Genomic DNA, 17,253 nt, shown 5'->3' with positions numbered 1-17,253 from the left:
GTTTGTATTTGATGCAATGTTTACCTTGATGTTTGGGTATATATTTTATTTTAGTATTAGTTAGAACTTCTTAAAATGGAAGTGAGAACATTGAAATGTCCTGTTAAGTGTACACTAAGATGATTAGAATCTGCTGCTGGAGAGATACCTCAAGGTGAAGAACACTTGCTGCTCTTCCAGGAGACCTGTATTATCTTTCCAATACCCACATGGCAGCTAACTGTCCATAACTCCAGTTACAGGGGATCCAATTACTCTGTGGGCACTACACATGCATTATGCATAGAAATACATGAAAGCAAAACACCTATACACATAAACATAAATAAATCTTTTTTATTTTTTCCTTTCATTTTATTTTATAATACCATTCAGTTCTACATATCAGCCACAGAATCCCTTGTTCTCCCTCCTCCTGCCCCCCTCCCCTTCCCCCAGCCAACCCCCATTCCCACCTCCTCCAGGGCAAAGCCTCCCCCTAGGACTGAGATCAACCTGGTAGATTCAGTCCAGGCAGGTCCAGTCCCCTCCTCCCAGACTGAGCCAAGCGTCCCTGCATAAGCCCCAGGTTTCAAACAGCCAACTCATGCAAAGAGCACAGGACCTGGTACCACTGCCTACATGCCTCCCAAACAGATCAAGCCAATCAACTGTCTCACCTATTCAGAAGGCCTGATCCAGTTGGGGGCCCCTCAGCCTTTGGTTCATAGTTCATGTGTTTCCATTCGTTTGGTTATTTGTCCCGGTGCTTTATCCAAACTTGGTTTCAACAATTCTCGCTCATATAAACCCTCCTCTTTCTCGCTAATTGGACTCCCGGAGCTCCACCCAGGGCCTAGCCGTGGATCTCTGCATCCAGACCCCTCAGTCATTGGATGGGGTTCTGGCACAACTATTAGGGTGTTTGGTCATCCCGTCACCAGAGTAGGTCAGTTCCAGCTGTCTCTCCACCATTGCCAGCAGTCTATTGTGGGGGTATCTTTGTGGATTTCTGTGGGCCTTTCTAGCACTTTGCTTCTTTCTTTTCTCATGTGGTCTTTATTTACCATGGTCTCCTATTCCTTGTTCTCCTTCTCTGTTCTTGATCCAGCTGGGATCTGCCGCTCCCACAGGCTCTCTTTCGTTGACCCTCGCCCTTTATTACTCCCACTCATGTCCAGGTTGTTCATGTAGATCTCAGCCATTTCTCCGTCATTGGGTGATCCCCGTGTCTTTCTTGGGGTCTGTCACTGTACACAAAACTTAAGTCCAAGTGGATGAAGGACCACAACATAAATCCAGCTACTCTGAACCTGCTAGAAGAGAAAGTAGGAAGTAGTCTTGAACACATTGGCATAGGAGATCACTTCCTAAATATAACACCAGTAGCATAGACACTGAGAGAAATAATCAATCAATGGGACCTCTTAAAACTGAGAAGCTTTTGTAGAGCAAAGGATATGGTCAATATGGCAAAGCAACAGCCTACAGAATGGGAAAAGGTCTTCACCAACCCCACATCTGACAGAGGACTGATATCCAGAATATATAAGGAACTCAAGAAATTAGACATCAAAACGACCAACAGTCCAATTAAGAAATGGGCTATAGAACTAAACAGAATTCTCAACAGAGGAAACTCAAATGATTGAAAGACATTTAAGGAATTGTTCAACATCCCTAATCATCAGGGAAATGCAAATCAAAGCAACTCTGAGATACCACCTTATGCCTGTCAGAATGGCTAAAATCAAAAACACTGAAGACACCTTATGCTAGAGAGGATGTGGAACTAGGGGAACTCTCCTCCACTGCTGGTGGGAATGCAAGCTTGTACAACCACTTTGGAAATCAACATGGCGCTTTCTTAGAAAATTGGGAATCAATCTCCCCCAAGATCCAGCTCTACCATTCTTGGGCATATACCCAAGAAATGCTCAATCATACCACAAAAGCATTTGCTCAGCTATGTTCATATCAGCATTGCTTGCAATAGCCAAAACCTGGAAACAACCTAGATGCCCTTCAACTGAAGAATGGATAAATAAATTGTGGCACATATACACAATGGAATACTACTCAGCAGAGAAAAACAATAACATCATGAGGTTTGCAGGCAAATGGATGGATCTAGAAAAAAATCATACTGAGTGAGGTAACCCATACTCAGAAAGACAAATATGGTATGTACTCACTCATGGGAGGATACTAGATATGGAACAAGGATGACTGGACTGCTACTCACATCACCAGGGAGGCTACCTGGAAAACAGGACCCCAAGAAAGACATAAATAAATCTTGTAAAGAGAAATTTTTGAATCAGTCTTGATTTCTAGATTAGTCACCCTTGCTATGGCCCCCAAAAGTCCTACATTTGGCTCTCTTTAACTTTGACTCATCCTTTTCCCTTGTATGAGCTAGAATTTCTCATTCATTTGAATGAACAGACCATTGCACAAGCAATGGATGACACTTTCATAATTAGGTTTTATTTTTTCATCACCAATCACTTATTTTATTTTATTTTTTCTTTCTTTATTTTATTAAGACATTTTCTATTCATTTTATATACCAACCGCAGATTCCCCTCTCCTCCCTCCTTCTGCTCCCCAGCCTTCCCCCCTCAAACCACTCCCCATTTCCACCTCCTCCAAGGCAAGATCTCTCATGGGGAGTCAGCAGTGACTGGTACATTCAGTTGAGGCAGGTCCAAACCCCTCATACCTGCACCAAGGCTGTGCAAAGTGTCCTACCATAGGCACTAGGCTCCAAAAAGCCGGCTCATGCACCAGGGACAGGTCCCAATCCCACGGCCTGGAGGCCTCCTAAACAGTTCAAGCTAAACAACCGTTTTGCCTATCCAGAGGGCCTAGTCCAGTACCATGGAGGCTCCTCAGCTATTGGTCCACAGTTCATGTGTTTCCACTAGTTTAGCTGGCAGTCTCTGCACGTTTCCCCATCATGATCTCTATGTCCCTTGCTCATAGAATTCCTCTTGTCTCTCATCGTTTGGACTCCTGGAGCTTGGCCTGGAGCATGGCCGTGGATCTCTGCATCTGCTTCCATCAGTCACTGGATGAAGGCTCAACGAACAATTAGGTTTTTAAAACCTCCACCTTTCTTTTGCGAGGGTTTTCTTTGTCTCCTCATTACTCATGCCTTGGGGAAGCAAGCTGCTGCAATGTCTGCTTATTGGTGGGGATGGTCCCACAGTATAACGAAGAATCGACCTCTCACTTCTACAGGCTGCAGGGAATTAAGGATTTCTGGCTAGAATTCAAGTGAGCCCAGAAGCAGATCTGCAAGTCTGTATTTGAGTTCTGAGATATGACAATCAGCTTGGTGATAAACTACCGATAATCCTTGAACCACAGGCTCCCAGTGAAGTTTTCAACAGATTCCTGAGCTCTATTAACTCTAATTGACGTTTTCAAAAGCTATTACATTTTTGGAATAATTTGTTATGATGTAGTAGTAGATAATTAGCACAGTTCCCAATTACCAGATATCTTTAAGTCAGAAAAACTTTCCTATTTAAGTTATTAAACCAAGCTCTCCAAGGTTATACACAAATATTTTCTTCACTTGTCTTTATTTGTGATTGCTTATTCTAATTTACATAATTTAAATGTGCTTTGTTGTATATGTTAATAAAATGGAAAGGGACTCTTTTTAGCACATGAGAATGTTACAAATTATTTCAGTAAATATTTTTCTCCATTGCTTTCAACTCTATATCTGTGAGATAGTTTGAACACATTTTTAGCTTTTATTTTGTTATGCTTTGTACTCATTTGTTTAAATTCTATTCTCTATTTGAACACTTCAAAGTCCTCTCACACTTTACAATTGGCCCAATTTTTCTTTCTCCAAACCCGTCTTTCATGTGTTTTCTCTCAGTGAACAGCTTCTTCACGTTCCCATTCTGTGCTCCAGAAACAGAGGATCTGTTTAAGAATGACTCTCAATTAAAGAAAGTGATGAGTTAGTTTCAATAACAGATTGTCCTGAACATAGTATGAGCTAAAAAACTCAAAAACATATTTTTTTCTCATCCTCTCATATTTTCAGTTGCAAGCCTAGCCTTTCCCAGCCGAGTCATCTCTCCAGCCCTTATTTTCTCAATAAATAGTTCCTGGCTTTGAAACAGTCAACCCTTCCCTCTTTAGAACATGGCATTCATTTCTAGAATTAAGAAAGTTTTTTCTAATGTCCATCACCTGTCAAGAAGGGGTGGACTGGCATATGTAAATCCTACTTACACATCACTACCTACAGAACACATCACTTGCAAGGGAGTTGTAATCTGAGAAATATAATCTCCAATGTTAGGCCAAATGTCTATCTAAATCACAATAGTCAGCATCATTTGGGGTTAAGAAAGCAGACTCCTGGGATATACCTTGTGAATTCAAATCTCTACATCATTATTTCTTGACTCTGTGATCTTAGGCATGTTGTCTTTGTTGGCTGTGTACATGATTCCACAGATGGAAAGTGTGTAATCTCATCTACACCATTAGAATATACCTTTACAGAGTTTTTAGAAATGTGTTTGGTATTTTCACATGCATCGGGTTTAATGTATATTATATTACATTTGTACATTAATACAATACACAATGTATATTATATTACATATATTATACATATATAATACACATATAATGTATATTATTTAATGATATATAGATCATCAAAACGTATTTCATTAAGGTAGGCAGTGATGGAAATTAGCCCACAGGCAGCACGTTACTATCTTTCATTTCTCCTATTCGAGCAATCAGTAATGTTTATTTTTTCATTCTAACTATCTCCTTTCCTACTCTACCTCCCTGAATCTATTACTTTCTTTCCACTGTAAAATACACTGTCTATAGTATTTTAGCTGTCTCTAGCTAAAACTGTCTATGGTTGAAACATAATCATTTCTTTATCTTTCCATCAACCTTCATGATTTCTCACAAGTTCTCATAACATTAACAACAAAGAAAGGGGGGAAGGAGCAAAGGAAGGCAGGCAGAGGTGGTGGGAGGAAGGATATCCTGTTCCCTAGCATCTCAACACTCAGTCCCATGCCGTCTTGTGCAGCTTATGAATGTGCTAAACTTGCTCTGGATATGGGCCCCCCACCCCTTTTCACATTTCCTTCCCTTCTTAGAATAGACATGCTCCTCCATTTGACTCACTTTTAAAATTTTGAATTAAATTTCATGTTTTCTGTCATATCTAAGTCACCTAGTAATCTAGATAAGTTCCCTTCCCTAGTGATTCACAAAAAGATGTGGTCTTTGCTCCAAAGCACATGCCATGTTTTGGGACAATGCTGGTTTATCATTGAGTCGGTCTTTTCAATGGTTGCCTCTATTATCATGATTTCATATTCTTAAAAGTACTCCTTAGGTTCATTTTGTTGCTGAGGTTCAAAATTTAGGTCCTAATACATGCCTGATACATGGTAGACATTCAAGAAGCACATGAAGGCTGGGCAGATAGCTCAGGGTGTAGCAAGTCACAAGCTGGTTGCACACGGGTGGAGCCCTGAGTTCAGACACTCAGTCCTTTTGTAACAACCATTTGCGAAAAAGAGGCCATGAATTCGAAAGTGAAGAGATAGTGTGAAGGGAGGAAAGAGAAGGGAGAAAGGATGTAATTACATAACAATCTCAAAACATATTGGAAATAAGTTTTTAAAGACCAGGTCCAGTCACAAGCCTATCTGAGTTATGAGATACAGTCTCATAACTGTCTGAGTTATGAGATACAGTGCACATGTTCAGGTGATTGGCTAGCCAGCAGTTGTTGTCAGGAACCTAACCAAAAATGCTTTTCAGGACTGCACCCCAATCTTGTGTAGTAACACTAGCAGTTTCCCACTCAACTAATACTTGTCAAACCCTGCTGAGAGGAACTCACGGTGCAAGAATAGCATCACTTAGTTCTGCCATTTCTTTTCCAGACTAGGAAATCTTTCTCCAAACCGTACTGTGGAGTAAACCAAATGGTTTAGTCCTCTATGCCTCCTGTCAGTCATGTTATAGGTTTCTCAGCTTCCAAGTTCAGTGAAGTTTAGCTTTATAAACACATCTGAGTGAATTGTTTGTGAAAGTGCCTATCTGGAGGAAGATTAGAGAGATGTAGGGGAAAGGTGATGAAAGCCAGCGGCCATCAAATGTTTAGACTTCTAGACCCTGTTTTCTAGACCCCTTTTCCTCCTCAAGAGCCCATGTCTACTGCCCCCACAAACCAAAGTTTAATTAGTTTCATGTTGTATATGAGTTTGTTAGGCTCATGTGAAAAATAAATTATTCTAAAGCTTTACTTACTTTTTTTCTTTCTTTCTTTCTTTCTTTTTTTTTTTTTTTTTTTTGGTCTCATGAACTACATTCTATTTGTGGGCTCCAAAGGCAAAAGGTTGAAAACCTGGTTGAGTTGGAGATTTTTCCATGAGGTTTTCTGCAGGAAGTAAGATTTCAGATGGAAGAGATGTAATTGTCTATGTGTCAGAGTTGGGGGCCCTGAAGCTTCCTGTGGTTTTAGTCCATATAGAGTTTTCTTTGATTGTCAGTAAGGCCAACATATACAAGATCACCTTGCCTTGGAAATGTAACTTTTTTTTCTCATCCGTATGAAAGCTTTTCCTTAAACAGTTGTGGCTAATTTCTTCCCAGTTCCTGGGAGAAAACATCACATGCAATACATCTGAAAACCTACAATTTTTTTAGTCACAAATATATTGTTCCCAGTTAGAAAACATTCATCTGTAAAAATTCTTTATTTCTCTCCCTTTCAACCACAGTTCTCTAAATTTCCAACACCCTTTCTATCTATCATTCTTTGCACTGTATAAAAACTTGAGAGCACTGCTAACTGGCCATAGGTCCTGTAACCAAAATATACTATATCTTGTTCTCTTTCAGGCAGACAAGAATGTATTTCTCTTTGGGGTGCTCAAAGGGATGAATGGTTGGCAAGTTGCAGAGCATAATTATGGGGTAAATATTTTCTTGCTCTTTCTGAGGCCAAATTCTGAAAGAATTCATTGGATAAGAAGGAGTCTGTTACTTTTATCTTGGATGAGGTTTATGCTTTAAACTTATTTATCTGGATAATTATAAAATGCAATTCTTTCTTGTGGTTCATGAATCATAAGTTTTAAATGTGTATGTCAATGGCAAGCTGAAAACATTAAGATATATAGTACATTTTCCAGGAACCAAATTGTTGGCATCTTACAGAGATATCCACAGTCTGAAACCACAAGTGAATGCCCTGTGGTGATTCCCAGCCAACAGCAAGTGCTAACAGGTTTCCCTCCAAATGTAGATCATTGTTCACCTTCTACCAAGCATTTGAAAAGCAGATGCATAGAAACTAAATCCAATACAGTAACTCATCTATTCATAGGGCTAACGATTAAAATAGCAACACACCTTCCCAGCATGCCTTAGTCAGGTATACCTCTTCTTCAGTAGGCAGGCAACAGAATTCCATCTCTTTTTCTGTTTTTTCCCCTCACAAGTCAAGAAGCCCATTCATAAATCAAGAGACAAGAAATAAGTGCCAAAATTTAATTTTTAAAAATTACTTCATTTATTTTTTGAGATTATAATATACTTATATAATTTCCTCTTTTCCCTCCCCCCAAACCCTCCCACATACCCTTCCTTGTCCTCTTTCAAATCCATGTCCTCCTTTTCATTAGTTGTTGTTACACACATATATGTGTATGTGTATACATATAGATTCCTAAATATGTGAGTACAACCTATTCAGTCTGTATATTATTCCTATTTATATTTTCTGGGCTGACCATTCAGTAATGGGTTACCATATTGTGGTGGTTTGAAATAAAATAGCTCCCAAAGGGAGTGGCATCATTAATAGGTGTGGGTTTGTTGGAGTAGTTGTGGCCTTATTAGAGAAAGTGTGTCATTATGGGGGTGGGCTCAGAAGTCTCTTTTGCTCAAGCTATCCTCTTGGAATGGTACACAATTCACTTCCTGTTGCCTGTGGATCATGATGTAGAATTCTCAGTTCCTTCTCCAGTACCATGTCTGCCTATGTGCTGCCATGTTTCTTGCCATGATGGTAATGGACTAAGCTTTTGAAATGTAAGCCAGTCCCAGTTAATTTTTTTTTTTACAAGAGGTTCCATGGTCATGGTGTCTGCCATAGCTGTAGAAACCCTAAGACACCAATTAATGTGCTTTTCCCCAAGGTAGACTATTTCTTTTGTGCTCAGCATCCTTTCATTGACTGTAGTTTCTTTTGTAGTGTTGAAGCCTCCTGGGCTTTTCCCCTACTAGCTGATTTTGCTGAGAAAAAGGAATTTTTAGACCTGAAGTTATTATTAGCTGATACGCATATATAGTCATTTAATGCTATTTACCTCACTCTAGATATGCCAAGGATAATGGATATTACTTTCAAGATTAGTCCTTTTCATTAAGTAGATAGAAAAAATTAACTTAGGTTTTGAAATCATTGTGAGTGATAGCAGAAACTAAAGGAATTTATTCTCTTGGGGTATTTTTTTTTTTTTTTTTTTTTTTTGGTTTTTTGAGACAAGGTTTCTCTGTGTAGCTTTGCGCCTTTTCTGGAACTCACTTGGTAGCCCAGGCTGGCCTCGAACTCACAGAGATCTGCCTGCCTCTGCCTCCCAAGTGCTGGGTGGGATTAAAGGCGTGCGCCACCACCGCCCGGCTCTCTTGGGGTATTTTATAAGAAAGACAGCACCTAGGAGACATTATTACATAGTCGACTAACAGAATCGTAGTTACTAAAGGGTAGAAGAAATGAAAGACATCAGTTGCATTGAATCTATATTTATACAACAGAAGTTAGAGTAGGCTGCAATCAAATGCTCAGCTAGTCCTAGAGCAGCTGGCATTGCCTTGGAATCTGCTGCATAACTTCCATTTCCTACTGTCTTAGGATTTTCATTGCTGTGGAGAGACACTATGACCACATTGAGTCTTATAAAGAAAACATTTTAAATTGAGGTGGCTTGCATACAGTTTCGGAGGTTCAGTCCATTATGATCTTGATGGGGAACATGGCAGTGTACAGGCAGACATGTTGCTGGAGCTGAGAGTGCTACATCTTGCCACAACAGGAAGTTGACTGAGACACTAGGTGTCTCAGCACAGGAAACCTAAAGCCCACCTCCACAATAACAAACTTCTTCCAACAAGGCCATATCTACTCCAACAAAGCCACACCCCCTAATAGTGCCACTTCCTACGGGATTAGGAAGGACAATTTCATTCAAACTACAAAATCCACTTCTTTCAGAATGGGGAATCAAGAACATATTTCTTTGGGTGCTAGTGAATATTAGATTATTGGAGTAAAACTCAGAGCAATGTATTCTACATTGCTAACTTTGTATTTAAGTTATATTATTTTTCTTAAAATGAGGTTGTTTTATTAAAGTGAAATTAATCATTAATAAGTTAAACCAGAAGGGGAGTTTCCTCAAATGTTACATTTTTCAAAATGGAGTTTTGGTCAAGTTAAAATTGTGGAATTGTTTTTTCAAAAAATGCATTTAGCTAAGTAATTGTGAGAATTGAAAGCAAAGCTTTAAGGATAATGTTTTATGATTTCTGAGTTTCATCTGAGTTTTGGGACAAAGGTTGGTACAACAACTACGGAGGGCTGAAGCACTCAAAGGATGATAGCTTCTAGGTCACGTCTGTGGCTTATTATGAAACTAAAGTGACAGAAAACTTCTGAATTTTCTAGATTTGCTTTATTTGAAAGGAGTTGTCTGCAACTTTGTTAAATGTGTAAAGATTGCTGTCCTTGAGTGGAAGGCTCTCAAATTACAATGAAATGATGACTTTGTAACTCTAATATACTACAGTTTTATTGCTCTTTATTTTGTTTTACTTTTCTTGTATATCCTATTTGAAACCACAAACAACATTGTTAACTTTTTAACAAAATGTATACATTAGATCTTTGGATGGTTCCTTTCCAACTGCCTGGCTTATTCCTTCCTGGGTGTCCTTAAAACTCAATTTATTGATAATTTTAATCAAATCAGAGGTATTAAATAATGTGTGAGCAAATGTTGAAACTCATGTAAAGAATTAAGTTTTCATACTAGAACTGACTACAAAAAAGTAATAATGAGGTAGAAAAACAAAGCATTGAAGAAAATTGGAAAAATAATTGATGCTGTTTAACATACTTTATATTTATATGTCTTTGTAATATGCACACTAATTGATAAAAACCCGCTAATTGGTAGAAACATTTTTTGCAGCAATCTTCTCTTTATTAACATAATGATTGCTAGAAGATTCATCTAGACCACTCTGATTTTGGTATTTCCCGTTCCATGTAACCATTATTTTGACCTTTAAATCTATGAATTGCACTTGCTGCTTGGGCCACCAGCCCCAAAGGGATGATTGCTGTGAAATAATGCTTTTGTATACTGGTTTAATAAAATGCTGATTGGCCAATAGCCAGGCAGGAAGTATAGGTGAGATAAGCAGGCAAGGAGAATTCTGGGAAGAGGAAGGCTGAGTCAACAGTCACCAGCCAGACACAGAGGAAGCAAGATGACAAGGCAGAACTAAGAAAAGGTACCAAGCCACATGGCTAAACAAAGATAAAAATTATGGGTTAATTTAAATATAAGAGCTAGTCAGTAATAAGCCTGAGCTAATGGCTGAACTGTTATAAATAACATTAAGCCTCTGTGTGATTATTTTATAAAAGGCTGTGGGACTGTGGGTGAGAGATTTGTCCCGGCCGCAGCCAGGCAGGCCACAGGAAATCTTCCAACTACAGATGATGTATTCAAATGACTCAATAACAAATGACTCTTCCATACTTTCTGGTCTAATTATCCCCCTTGTTAATTGTGACTTTCCCAAAAAGCTAGGCTGGGATAAGAAACAGGGAAAGGGGAGGAAGTGAGTAATGAGCTATGAAGTTCCTTTATGGTCAGAATAAAATCTAACCCTATAATAAAATGTTCAAAAAATTCCAGTTCTTTGGATAGTGTTACCATTGAAACATACAACGTATGAGCTGGGGAGTGGCTAAGGACACTGGCTGCTTTTCCAGAAGACCTGGGTTTGATTTCCAGCATCTGCATGGCAAAGCACAATTTTCTGTAACTCCAGTTCCTTCTAATGCCTTCTTCTGATCTCTGTGGACAGGACACACCTAGTGCATAGACATCTACGCAGGCAGAACACTCATACACTTAAAATAGTAAAATTAAAAAAAATAAAGAAACATATGACTCAGAGTGACATGGAATATGGAAGTTGGACTGAGAAAACCAATCATATAAAAATTTGAGAGTGAATTCTAAAATACCACTGGGAAAAGTACACAAAATAACTAAAGAAAAAGAAATCCACGACTTTAAAAATAGCTATCAATAGCCGGGCGGTGGTGGCGCACGCCTTTAATCCCAGCACTTGGGAGGCAGAGGCAGACGGATCTCTGTGAGTTCGAGGCCAGCCTGGGCTACCAAGTGAGCTCCAGGAAAGGCGCAAAGCTACGCGGAGAAACCCTGTCTCGAAAAACCAAAAAAAAAAAAAAAAAAAAAAATAGCTATCAAACAAAACAAGTGAACAAAAAAAAAGTAATAGAAAAGGAAATATGTTTCCCTGACAGGCTCCAATGGACAGTTCAGTTCAGTGTTTATTCAGATGGCCCTGGTTAAAAGAAATGGACCACAGAGCCAAACCAAAAGCTATGAACCTGGGAAAAAGACAGGGAGGGGAAAGTGAGAATTAACAGGGGTGACAGCAACTTAAGAAGAGGTGAGGACCATCACAGCGCATCATGTACATGGATGAAATTGTCAAAGAACTAACAATTTTTAAAGGCATTAAAAAAAAAACAAACACAGTGATGGTATTGTATTCACTGAAATATTGTGCATGCTAATAAACTTACCTGGGGGTCAGAGAACAGAACAGCCACAATATTAAACATAGAGGATAGGCAGTGGTAGCACACGCCTTTAATCCTAACATTCCAGAAGCAGAGCTCTACCTGGATCTCTGTGTGTTCAAGGATACAGCCAAGCATGGTGACTCACGCCTTTAATCCCAGGAAGTGAGCCTTTAATCCCAGGAAGTGATGGCAGAAAGCAGAAAGATATATAAGGTGTGAGGACCAGAAACTAGAAGCATTTGGCTGGTTAAGCTTTTAGGCTTTTGAGTCATAGTTCAGCTGAGATTCATTCTGGATGAGGACTGAGAGGCTTCCAGTCTGAGGAAACAGGATCAGCTGAGGAACTGGTGAGGTGTGGCTTGTTCTGCTTCTCTGATCTTCCAGCATTCACCCCAATACCTGGCTCTGAGTTTGATTTTATTAATAATACCTTTAAGATTCATGCTACAAACCACCACCACCACCCAAGTGTCACCAAATAAGCCACAAGTCTGCAGAATGAGCTATTCTGGTAAAGATATGATTTTATTGTTCAGTGCTTCTCTTTCTTTATAATAAAATGAAGGAGTACTTTTTTTCAGTCCAAGTGGATGTGTAGACATCAGAGACTGCGTGTTGATAAAGTGAATAACAGAAGCTTGATTTTGAGAAAAACTGGGGTAACTTTTTTGAATTTCTGATTCAATTGTTAAAATTCACAGTGGTTGGTACCTACCACCAATAACATGGGGTTGTAGAATAAAGAAAAGAGTAACTTTAATGAGATTGGGACATATTTATCTCAAAATAAGTAAGAATGCAGAATCATAAAGGCACATCTTTATAAAAATTATATTTATTAACATATTAAAAATATCAATATGCTTATTCGCATCTATATAAATAGGAATGGTTACTGGAGAAACAGACCAAGTGGCATAATTACAGAAAATGATCAAGTCAGGAGAGAAGGGTCACATGGTAGCCAGGCAATCACCATGTGGGGATAGGGCTCAGCTATGATTTTTTAGGAATAAGGTGATGGGCAGGCATGGTTTTTCTATACTTTGGGATGCAATTCCCAAATAAGCATTGTGGATCTTGGTGGCTGTCAAAAGGAATTCATTAATAAAGTAAATAGTATCGTCGAGCATGATTTGTGCAAGTGATGACAGATGTCACAGGGACACATTGAAGCAATGTGGAAATGCCCACTGAGGACTGGGGATGAAGAGAGGAGGGGACTCCCTCATATCTGAATCATGGACTGTGAAACTGCTGAATAGCACAGCGAGATTCAGAAGGCCATCAGGCCTTCGTCAGGCATGGGAATAGCAGAAGCAGGTGTTATTGTAGGACTTCCTCTGGTTAGTAGTGTCAGTAGCTGGCTGGTGGGGAACGCTGAGAAACAAGACGGTTGAACAGGTTTTGTAGCCATGACTGCATTTTATAAGATTGAGTTGTTTTGAAAAGATTTTCTATCTATCTATCTATCTATCTATCTATCTATCTATCTATCTATCTATCTATCTAGATATAGATATAGATATAGATATAGATATAGATATAGATATAGATATAGATATAGATATAGATATAGATATAGTGTGAGGTGTCTCGTCTTGGCACATATCAGGCATTCAATATCCAGCTCTCTTTTTACTATATTCAGTCCTTTGTTATCTGTTGGTGGCTGGCTCCAGGAGCCTTCTGTAGATACATAATCCTCAGTCCTTTTCCTAAATGGTATAATGTTTGCATATAATTATAAACATCTACTAATGTATGTATTAAACCTTCTCTAAATTATTTACACTATATAGTTTACACTATATATTTACACTATATATGATATATATATAGTGTATTTATATATTCATAATATACTGTAAATACTAAGTGAGAAGTTATTGTCTGTGCAAACTCAACACTGAAATTTTAAATATTACTTTAGCATCTGGACCCCACAGATGCAGAATTGAGAGAGGTAAGGCTGTGGCTGTATGTACACATAAATGTGAAGACACATAATCCTGTGATCCTTAAAGTTCTTTGTATAAAAATACATTCTTACCCATTTTCTTTCTTCCAGGAATCATGTACTTGGCAAGTTTGACACACCTATAGTGTAATTAGAAACCAGGTGTGAAATGCCTTTTGTTTCTCTTAGGGAAGATTTGCTCTGAGTTAACATCGCCTCTATTGTATCTTTAAAAAGCGTCTTCTTGCCTCAGCAGGATTTCATATAATCTGAAGTGCAGGCAAAAAGTGGAAAATAATGACCCAAACAGCAAAATGGCATTTAAGCTTAGCTCCATTACATTACTTAAGGTTCCTCTAAGAATAATAGGCACCAAAATAGCACAAAACTACCTCGACATTAAGGGATCATCCAATATTCATTACCCTGGCTAAAATAATGCATAATGGAAGCTTTCAGCATTTTTAACACCAGCACACTTTTGGTTTGGCTGATAGCTTTGGAGCCATTGTTTATTCAAGTCTAACAACTTTGAAGTAGATAATACATATCATTAAACTATTATCTGCATGTCTGTAGAAGCCACCCACTTTTGAAAGGTCTAGTAGCTTAGACATTTCAATTAGATTAACCATTTTGAGTCCTTCTCTATACAGTTATTTGAACTATCAGAAAACCAAAACAAAATTAATTTGTTTAACTCTAAGTTGCCTTTTCATTCTCAAACCAAAGAAAACAATTGGAGAGATGACTATGTGACCCAAACCTATTACTGAGTAACAACCAAGTCACAGCTGTGATTTCAACTCAGGTTCAGTGCCTGTCATATTAAACATAAGAAAGAGGTCACACCAAATAATGACCCCGTGCTCCTCACTTCTTATATCTAACAAAGGAAAGAAAGCAATAACAGACTGCCAACCAAGTTCATTAAACCGCGCTGTTAAGTTGTACAAACCGTGCTGTGTAGATAGATAGTAAGCAATGAAGCCTCTTTCAGCCTCGGGATTGTGAATTATAATAGATCAACACTGTCTTCATGTTAGCTACTCACGAGTCAACTCCTTAACGTATGAAGAAATCCCGAAGGTTTAAACTCTGTTTCAGGTGTGCTCTGGCGTTTCTCAGTAGGGAAGACAGGGAGAAGCTTCTGCTCCGGCATCTCTTTTGTTGCATGAGATGAGGTTTACACTGTCTCTGGACACTGTATAGGGCAACAGAGGCAAGGAAGGAATTAAAATACAGAGAAAGTTTTGTAAGACAAAGGAGAAAATAAAGAGATGCTGAGACAGTAACAACAAAGACAAACTCCGACAAAATTCTAGCATAGAGAGGGGAAGTGAGCCAAACCATCCAACCCTAGATAAGGATCTATTGGCCATTCGTAGGTGTTGGGACAAGGAAGTTAAACAGCAGTGTTGTTTAAGAGGAGCGCCCCTCATCATTTGTCTGTGCTGCAGTGAAAAGACCACACATCCAGGAGTACAGGGACAGCACAAACTGTTTTGGATTTTTCCCCCCCAAAAACAGGATACAACGACGGATAAAGCTTCCCAGGCAGCCGATGGAAGCAGACACAGAAACCCACAGCCAGACATTATGTAGGGAGAGAGAGTGTGTAAATTGGAGGTTCCCCTGAAAACTTGGGAAACCCTGTGGAAGAGGGGGCAGAAAGACCTTAGGGGTCAGAGGAGATGGAGGATACCGGGAGAACATGACCCACTGAATCAACTCAACAGGCCTCATGTGGGCTCACAGAGACGAACCTGGCAAGCACGGGACCCGCATGGGTCTGCACCAGCTCCTCTCTCTGTACGCTTTGGCTGTTAGCTTGGTGTTGGTGTGGGTCTCCTAAGAGTGGTAGCTAGTGCTTCTCTGATTCTTGCCTGCTCTTGGGACTCTATTCCTCCTATTGGGTTGCCTTGTCCAGGCTCAGTGTGAAGGCTTTTGCCTTGTCTTATTGTATTTTTGTTGCTGTTGTTGTGGTGGTAGTAAAAACAAACAAACAAAAAACTATTTGTCTATATCAAAAAAATAAATAAAGAGGATACAATTTGGGGTGAGCAAGGAAGGTATGATAGATCTGGAAGAAATGAAGGGAAAGAATGTATATAATAAAAATAGAAAGGACTAATAAAAATAAAGCAAAGATGAACTCAGTTCAGGTTCCAAATATACGAATTGATTACAGGATATCTTCATAGGGTGAGGTATTTCTCTTTAAGATTCAGTTCATCCTGATCAAGGACAAGAAAATCAAAACGTCTAACTATTTATTAGAAATAGGTAACAGCATATTAGCTTTAGACATTATTAGTGACAGAGTGAATGGGACTCAGGTAAGTGTAGGTATTTGCAATATTTTACTAGTCGCTAGCAATGTATGTGTACACAGAAATTATAGGCAAGTGACAATAAAGTGTGATATACACTTTTGAATAGAATAGAATAGAGAGAATACAGGGGGACAGGACTGGAAATGGGGGGGTGCATTTTGGGAGTGATGTAGAAACAGTGCAAAGGAAACTCCCTGGAATCTATGAGGGTGATCCTAGTGAAGACTCCTAGAAATGGGGGTTATGGAGCCTGAACCAGCCATCTTATGTAACCAGGCAAGGCTTCTAGTGGCGGGACTGGGACATCGACCCAGCCACAAAACCTTTGATCTACAATTTGTCCTGTCTACAAGACAGTGTATGTTTACTTAACATTAATACCATTTATCTGTCATACATAGCATCACTATCATAAATTCTTAGACAGAGCAATAGTACTTGACACATTTTTCCCATCTAAACATTCAAACATAGTTACAGTATTCCCAATAATTACATAGCCTTGTTTGAACATATCTAGATTATTTATTAGGAAAATTTTCTACCCTGAGCATCAGAAGTCTGAGATTCTGGACTCAAACTGCCAGCCTCAACTCTGAGCCTTTTTCTGTTGTGATGAAAATGTGAAGATAGATAACCACCGAGACCTGGCTCAACTCTGGTTTCATGAATAACTTATTCAGATCACTTGAGAACCCTTGCAAATCTCATAGTGTTTGTGCTGTTTGGAAGTTTTTTTCCCCTTGAATCCAGCTGAAGTGGATCCTTCTGTAACTTTGGTTTCTTATCCCGAGTCTCAGTAAAAATCTGCATTTGCAAAGGGCTCCAGAGCAAGAGCTTAATTCCTATAGCTGGGACCCTTACTCTTGTATGACTTAATAGCCTGTTGATGGGAGTGAAGTCAGCCTTTGGCTCTTCTTACAGAACTCGAAACAAAAGGGGGATGTGAAATGCACTCTCTGCTGGGTTGCCCTAACTGTTATATGTGATGGAGTAAGCTCCCATCAGTAGGCATGGAGATCACCTGGAATGTCCAGATGGTT

General features: G+C 39.1%; 1 protein-coding gene across 1 annotated transcript in view; it reads right to left on the bottom strand.

Moving 5' to 3' along the window:
• Positions 1-537: 537 nt before the first annotated feature.
• LOC107402019 (uncharacterized) overlaps positions 538-17,253 on the bottom strand; it is a 474,536-nt gene continuing 457,820 nt past the window's right edge. Inside the window, exons 8-10 of the transcript XR_013043825.1 lie at positions 14,929-15,078; positions 2,175-2,241; positions 538-1,295 (exon numbers count right to left, since the gene is read on the bottom strand). The gene's annotated coding sequence lies outside the window, so the exon portion shown is untranslated. The remainder of the gene's footprint in view (positions 1,296-2,174; positions 2,242-14,928; positions 15,079-17,253) is intronic.

The sequence above is a fragment of the Peromyscus maniculatus genome, chromosome 12, assembly GCF_049852395.1.
Source record: "Peromyscus maniculatus bairdii isolate BWxNUB_F1_BW_parent chromosome 12, HU_Pman_BW_mat_3.1, whole genome shotgun sequence".
Classification (NCBI taxonomy): domain Eukaryota; kingdom Metazoa; phylum Chordata; class Mammalia; order Rodentia; family Cricetidae; genus Peromyscus; species Peromyscus maniculatus.
This window is presented reverse-complemented; position numbering and strand designations above follow the sequence as displayed.